The sequence below is a fragment of the Sciurus carolinensis genome, unplaced genomic scaffold (genome assembly GCF_902686445.1).
Source record: "Sciurus carolinensis unplaced genomic scaffold, mSciCar1.2, whole genome shotgun sequence".
Lineage (NCBI taxonomy): Eukaryota > Metazoa > Chordata > Mammalia > Rodentia > Sciuridae > Sciurus > Sciurus carolinensis.
Window position 1 is genome coordinate 15,247 of NW_025920610.1, and position 7,526 is coordinate 22,772.

General features: G+C 41.8%; 1 pseudogene; it reads right to left on the minus strand.

Moving 5' to 3' along the window:
* Positions 1-374: 374 nt before the first annotated feature.
* Positions 375-988, minus strand: LOC124975856 (SREBP regulating gene protein-like; annotated as a pseudogene).
* Positions 989-7,526: the final 6,538 nt, after the last annotated feature.

A 7,526-nucleotide genomic window follows, 5' to 3' on the forward strand; every position in this document is an offset into this window, starting at 1 on the left:
CAAAGGAATCTAAGAAATAATTTTACAGGGAAGAGCTCAGATCAATATAGAAGTGAACACCTGGTGTCTGATAAACACAAGTTCCAGATCGCTGTGTGGGTGCTAATGCTGTCTCCCAGGAAGGCCAACACCACTCCCAGCTCAGCTTGCAGTTCTTTCCTCTGGCCCAGCCAGAGGTTCCAGTCTGCTTTATAGAACAGCTATACCAGGTGCAGCCCAGGTGGTAAAGCCAGTGGACAGCACAGGGAGTGGTCACAGTCAGAGTATCCTCACACCACCTTGTCTCCTTGCACTGGATTGGCCTGGACACTTAAGTCTGACTCTGTGCAGTGCATTCTCTGGCAGTGTCTCAGTGCCTGGGCTACAGAGGGCCATCACATGGGGAAGGGATTGAGAGGGGTCTCTCCCTAGCAGAACTTGGCTATAGGTTCCTGGTAGGGGTTCTCATGCTGCACATTCTGGGGAGAGGTCCTGCACTTAGCCAAGCACAATTGGAAGTGATCTTTCACAGTCATAAAGAGGTTCTGGAATTCCACAACTGCCCTGTTGAGGAAGGACTCCAAGAGGAGTTGCTTGTTGGGCTGCTGGCCCAGGACATGCAGTACTGCAGGTGCTGCAGCAGCCATTGGCCAGGCAGCTTTTGCAGCAGTACTGCTTTGTGCTGGGGATGCTTGACATCGCAGCAGTCATTGGTCAGTAGATTCTTCCTTTCACAGACATACCCTCAGTCATCCATGATGAGTTCTCCCTTGAAAGGAGTTCTTGCACTGAATTCTTGGCTGGCTGCTATTGCCCAAGTTAAATTGCCCTTTCCATGGAATGGATTGATCTTGGTCTTGAGGCTGGAGGAGATTCTGACCTCTCACTGCCCTCTTCTCCTGCTTCAAGAGCTGCTGAGGACATAAACTAGTCAGAGTCTGAAGACCAGGGTCAGCACTGACCTCTTCTGCAGGAGACAGCATCATACCATGGCAGCCAGGTTCCCCATTCTTGTGGTGATTGGGGTTACAATGGGGAGCAGAGCAAAGGCAGAGCCTGAGGCCCAGTGGCATGGCTCCTTCATGCCTGGTAGCCCCACCACTTGCTGCAACCCTGGCCCCACAGTCCACAGCCCATTTTGTAAGTTAAAATATTGAAACATCCATTGCTAATCATAAATTCAAATATTCTTGGCTTAAGATCTATAAAAGACAATATATTTGGGTCTCTTAAATGTGTTTTTATAAATTGTATGTAAAAAACAGTAAAAAATTTATATGTGAAAAAGTAAAAATGTTGACCTTCTTCCTGCGTGTTCATTCAAATTACTAAGAATTAAAACCAATTCACATATAATTCAAGATTCTAAAAAGTAACACCTGAGGAGCTTTGACTGACCTTAACAGTAGGAATACACTATCTACTCAGTCTGGAATGCCCAAGAGGAAAGTATACCCAAAGATAATTGTGCCATCTTATGGGTACAAGAAAAGTCATATGCAAAAGACTGGGTTTAACTTTAGGGGTCTAAACCCCAAAAGTGGGGACCCATCCAAGTCAACTAACCCATTTCTCCAAACAGCTAGATCCTGTGAGTCAGAGAGTATCAAACTGTTTAAAAGCAATAGCCATGACTCCTTTGGTAGTTAATAGGGCCTCCCAATTAACCTTGGGACAGCATGTGGAGGTCCAGTTCCTCCCACCTGTCACCCCATATCATATTGTGACAATCCCAGCCAGTGAGTAACATGAGTGTCTTTATTTTACAGAAAAGGAAACAGGTTTGAAAATGTACAATCACCTATCGCGTCCCCTGCCCGCAGAGAAACACGAAACCGGATCAGGGCAAGTTCTTTATTTTCTGCAGTCTGCTTCTTCTGGCTGGCCAGCACTGGCCGCTCTTGCAAGCACCTTACATTACATACATCAACCAATCAGCTTATAGATCACGAGGGAAAAGCATGGACAGTAATGGAGCATAATAGTGTGGATATAGCGATCATGCAGTGTCCACGAGGACCCATGACCAATCACATTAACTTCCTCAAAATACGCCACTTGTTGGCAGAGAGTATTAGTCTGCTGGAGGTACCTGGTTTTGTTCTCAGCACTTCCTTGGCACCTTGCCAGGCACCATCTTGGCCACGCCGAAGGGCTGGGGGTCCGCGGCACCCCGACAGCTCCCCCTTTTTTATTTATTAAAAGAATGCTGGCTTGGGATCGTGCCTGTCTTAGGTGGAGTGGTCAACCATCGTCCTTACCCGTCATCAGATAACTGCAGAGCATGCTACAGCTCCTGTCTTAGGTCGGTACGCGGTTACCTCCTTCCTTACCCATCGTTGACTACCGATCCAGCATGCTCAGCCAGACTTGAGGAGAGCTGCCAGCCTCTAAGGCCATCATGACTTGATGGAAAATGATGCGATCTCTGGCATGAACTTGGCGTATACGCATGATAAGGCGTGTGAGGAAGATAATTGCAATGATCATAAACACACACAATGCTCCCATTCCTGCCCATTGCTTTACAAAACTGAAGGAAGAAGATAACCAATTTTGCATTTCAGATATAGGGGCTACATTAACTCTAGTAGAATTAAGGCTAACAATTTGTGATCTAAGAATGGCAGTAAGATTATCAAATTTATAAGACCAATTGGCACGTAGCTGAGTAGATATGATTTTAGACAAATGTGCTGCATAACTAAGATTATGATAAGCTACAGGTGTAATGCACAGTCCCGGCAGATGATAAATACACCCCACGCTTAACAGTTCTTGTAAAAGGTCCATTTGTTCTTGAAGTCCACACGCTGGTTTACCAAAAGTAGTCCTGCTTTTAGGTGTTGATGCACTGTTTGTTGAGTAGACAAAGCAGTAGCTGTCTGCTGGACCACTTCATTAAGCTTAGTTGCTGACTGTACTGATGTCGTCAAGGCTACAGCTGCTGCGGCGACTGCTGCTGCTGATGCAACTATGGTGGTAATGACTGCTACGGTGATTCCAAAGTCCCTCTTATTTCTGGAAAGCAATACTGGCAATTCATCATCTGTAACAGAAACTGGCATAGGCAGAAAAGTAGGAATTCGCATGATGACCGCTCGGGAGAAATTGGTAGCATTCCAGCATTGAGAAAGGTAGCATCTAGATTGAGAGCAATTAAGATTTGTGCTATTAGTGTTAGTTAGTAAAAACATAAAAGGAGGGAACACACAGACTGGGGTGGACAAGAATGAAAGATTTTGAGTACAATTAGTAGTAGTCTTGGCTCCACTCTTGTCAATTCCAGTCCACTTCCTAGAAGTCCATTCACATTGTCTGAAAGAACCTCCTTTAAGAGCAAAAAAGGGTTGTAAGTTAGTATATCCTGAAGTCGAGGTAAATAGCAACCAATTATCAAAGGGGTTAGTGCGCCTTCCGCCAAATTTGCCGTCATAATCATGAAAGTCATCAGTAGTGCGCTGAGAAGTAAAATTTGGTGTGAAGAAAAATCCATATTGAACTGGGGCTGCTTGCTCAGCATCTTGACAACCTGTCCAGGTAGGAAGTGTGGAAAATTTTGGTTTACATGGAGGAAAAAGTCTAGGAGTTTTAAATCCATTAGTGGGAAGTGGTAATCTGTGAGGTATAAGTCCTGTAATCAAAGTGGCTGCCCCTTCCCTATATTCCATTGATGTGGTTATTTGTGTACATTACTAAGGTGAACACCAAGCGTATTATAGCCTTGGGGTAGATCATCAGGAGAATCCTTAGATGTAAAGAAACCCTGTACCTGCTTTTGGAGAACAATACAAGGGTTAAAGTCATTACTACTAATAGCATTATCTTCAGGTATATCAAAGCACAAGGTTCCAGGAAGGGAGAAAGTGGAAAAATTATATAGATGAGTATCTGGATCAAAAGACGTGGTGGGTAATCCTGTAGCCGCATTGGTGGTGAACAATGGAGGAAGTAAAGAGGAAGTATTAGTTAACGGTAAAGGATATGGCCAGGCTTTAACTATCGCCCATAATTCTCGTGTCTTCACCAGTGTCAACATCGTCATTAGCAGGGCGCTTATCAGCACGATGTTCTTCATCATTACTTTGATGCACCAGTCTGGTCAACCTTTCAGGTATCCAAATTGGTGTTTGTTGATCCTGTGGGAAGACACAAACAGACCCTCAGACCCACCGAAGAACTGGATCTGGACCTTTCCATGTACCTGTGAGAATATCTTTCCACTTTACCCACATTTGAGTACTTGTGGGATTAGCATGTCTCTCTGCAGCCGTGCTTCCATTTTTGTCCACATTTAAAAAATTTAAAATAAAAAGTACTAAATTTAGTTTGTCTTTAGGTGCTCTAAAGTCAGCACCTATTCCCCCTTTTTGTTTTATTAAACAATTTTTTAATGTTAAATGAGTGCGTTCCACTATTCCTTGTCCTTGAGGATTATAAGGAATTCCTGTGATAAGTTGTATACCAAATTTTTTTGTGAATAGAAGAAAACTTTTGGATGTGTAAGCTGGCCCATTATCAGTTTTGATGATTTTTGGAATGCCCCAGGCTGCAAATGCTTGCAAACAATGTTGTATAACATCTTTAACCTTTTCACCAGTGTGAGCTGAGGCCATAATTACTCCTGAAGCGGTGTCTACTGAAACATGTACATACTTTACAGTACCGAATTTAGGAATATGAGTTACATCCATTTGCCAAATATGATTAGGTAACAGTCCTCTGGGATTTACTCCAACAGACTGTACTGGCAATAGGGTGGCACAATGTTGACATGTTTTAACAATTTGTCTAGCAACATCTTTAGAAATATTAAACTTTCTTCTAAGAGTAGTAGAATTAACATGAAATTGTGAATGAAACATCTTAGCTTGTTCAAATAGTGTGAAAGCAAAGATGGTTTTTGTGGCTTTATCAGCCTTAGCATTTGCCTTGGCAAGTGGTCCTGGTAGGCCAGAATGAGCTCTAATATGTCCTACATAAAAGGGGTATTTGCGGTCTAAAATTAGGGCACGCAAGGTTCGAAAGTAAGGAGCAACTGTGGATCCATCGGGAATATAAGGCACAGTTTCTAAACAAGGTATTGATTGTACTATATAATAACTGTCAGATAACAGATTAAAAGGTTGATCTTTCATGATATTAAAAGCTAAGACTACTGCAGCAAGCTCTACTACTTGGGCAGATGAGGAAGGGAGAATGATGGTTTCAGTTTTATCTCCAACTATTACTGCTCCCACTCCATTTTTAGATCCATCAGTAAATATTGTTTGACAATGATGTAAAGGCTGCGTCTTTGTAATTTTTGGAAATACAATTGGAGTATTTTTACAAAATTGTATCCATGGATGTTTAGGATAATGATTATCAAATGTTGCTGTGGTTGAGCAATATAAAATAGCCCAATCATCATCATGCTGAATCAACCACTGCATTTGTAGTTTAGTATAGGGAATAATAATGACCTTAGGGTGACTTCCAAATATGGTAATACAGGCTTCCAACCCTTTGTATATCAACTGAGCTATTGCCTTAGGAAAAGTTTGTAACTGTTTTGTGGGCGATGCTGGGAGATTGATACTCTGTAAAGGTCCTCCTTGCCATAGAATTCCATATGGGCTATGTTGTTCTGGGATAATAATCAACATTAGAGGTTGGGATGGATCACATCTTTCTGTATAATCTGATTGTAATCTCTGTTCTACCAACGTGAGAACCTTTTGTGCTTCCGAAGTAAGGACTCTCGGAGAATGGAGATTAGGGTCTCCTTTAAGTATATTAAATAGAGGTTTCAGCTCTCCTGTGGTAATCTTTAAATATGGCCTAATCCAATTTATATCTCCAAGGAGTCTTTGAAAATCATTTAGATTTTTAAGCTTATCGGTTCTAATGGTTAATTTTAAAGGCTTTACCATAGTAGCTGTAAGCTTAGTACCTAGATATTCTTGAGTTTCTCCCATTTGTAGCTTTTCTGGAGAAATATTTAAGCCATACTGTTGTAAAGTGGAAATTAAAAATTGTAAAGCCTTTTTTAAGAATTGTCTGTTTTTGTGGCAGATAAGGATATCATCCATATAATGATAAATCAACAAGTCTGGAAAATTGTCTCTTGTAGGTTTTAAGGCTTTATCTACATACATTTGGCATAATGTGGGACTATTAGTCATGCCTTGAGGCAATACAGTCCACTCAAATCTTTGGTCAGGCTGTGTATGATTAAGAGAAGGTAAGGTAAAAGCAAATCGCCAACAATCCCTTCTATGTAATGGGATTGAGAAAAAACAATCTTTTAAATCTAAAATGACAGTGGGCCAATTTTTAGGTAAAGCTGTAATTAAAGGCAATCCCCGTTGTATAGGACCCATAGGGAACATCTGTGCATTAATGGCTCTTAAATCATGTAATAGTCTCCACTTTCCAGACCTTTTTTTAATAACAAAGATGGGAGTATTCCAGGGAGAAGTGGAAGGTTGTAAATGTCCTGCCTGTACTTGTTCTTGTACTAATTTATGAGCCGCTTCTAACTTTACTGTAGTAAGGGGCCACTGTTGAATCCATTGTGGCTCATCATTTTTCCAAACTATTGGAATTGGTGTAATAACAGTGGCCCCTATATAAAACCCAGCCCTCTGAAATCATTTTTTGGAGGAGGTAAGGGCAAGGGTTGTAGTGATCCCTGTTGTTCTCGACCTAACCCTTGATTTTCTGTATATTGCATCTTTTTCATCATATGTGTCACAGGTTTAGAATTAATATTTGTTGTTAATTTAGCATTCATTTGAGTTAAGACATCCCTCCCCCATAAGGAAATAGGTATTTTACAGATATATGGTTGAAAAATCCCTGAATGGCCTTCATTATCCCTCCAGGACAGCGAAGCAGCACTCTGGTTAGGTGATTGAGCCACACCCAAACCTTGTAAATTTTGATTAGCTGTAACTACAGGCCAACCTTTGGGCCAAACTGCTTCACTTATTATACTTTTATCAGCTCCTGTGTCCAGTAATCCTATAAAAGGTTTATGTCCCATTATTAACTGCATTATGGGCCTATCTTGGAGGTCCATAGTAAAATTAGCCCAGGGTCCTCCTGTAGACCCAAATCCGTTATTTCCCCTTATTGTCTTCTTACTAGGCCACAAGGAATGCTGACTAGGTAAAATTAACATTTGTGCTATCCTATCTCCTGGAGAAATGACTGTAATTCCTTTGGGTGAAGAAACCATAGCCCTAACTTGTCCTTGAAAATCAGGGTCAATTACTCCTGGGTGGACTATAAGACCTCTTAAGGTAGAAGAACTTCTGCCTAGAAGCAATCCTACTGAATTTGCCGGAATATTTCCTTCCCAATCTGTGTCTACCATTTGTATACCCATATCAGGGGTTAATACGAGTCTGGAGGTGGCACAGATGTCCAATCCTGCACTTCCTGAGGTGGCTCTTCTTTCCTGAGCTTCATTCCCTTCTCGGTTGGAGGATACCACTGTCGTGGCACTTGTTGAATCACCCCGTATATTTGTTGTGGGCCCCAGGGCGGGCCCCTCACCC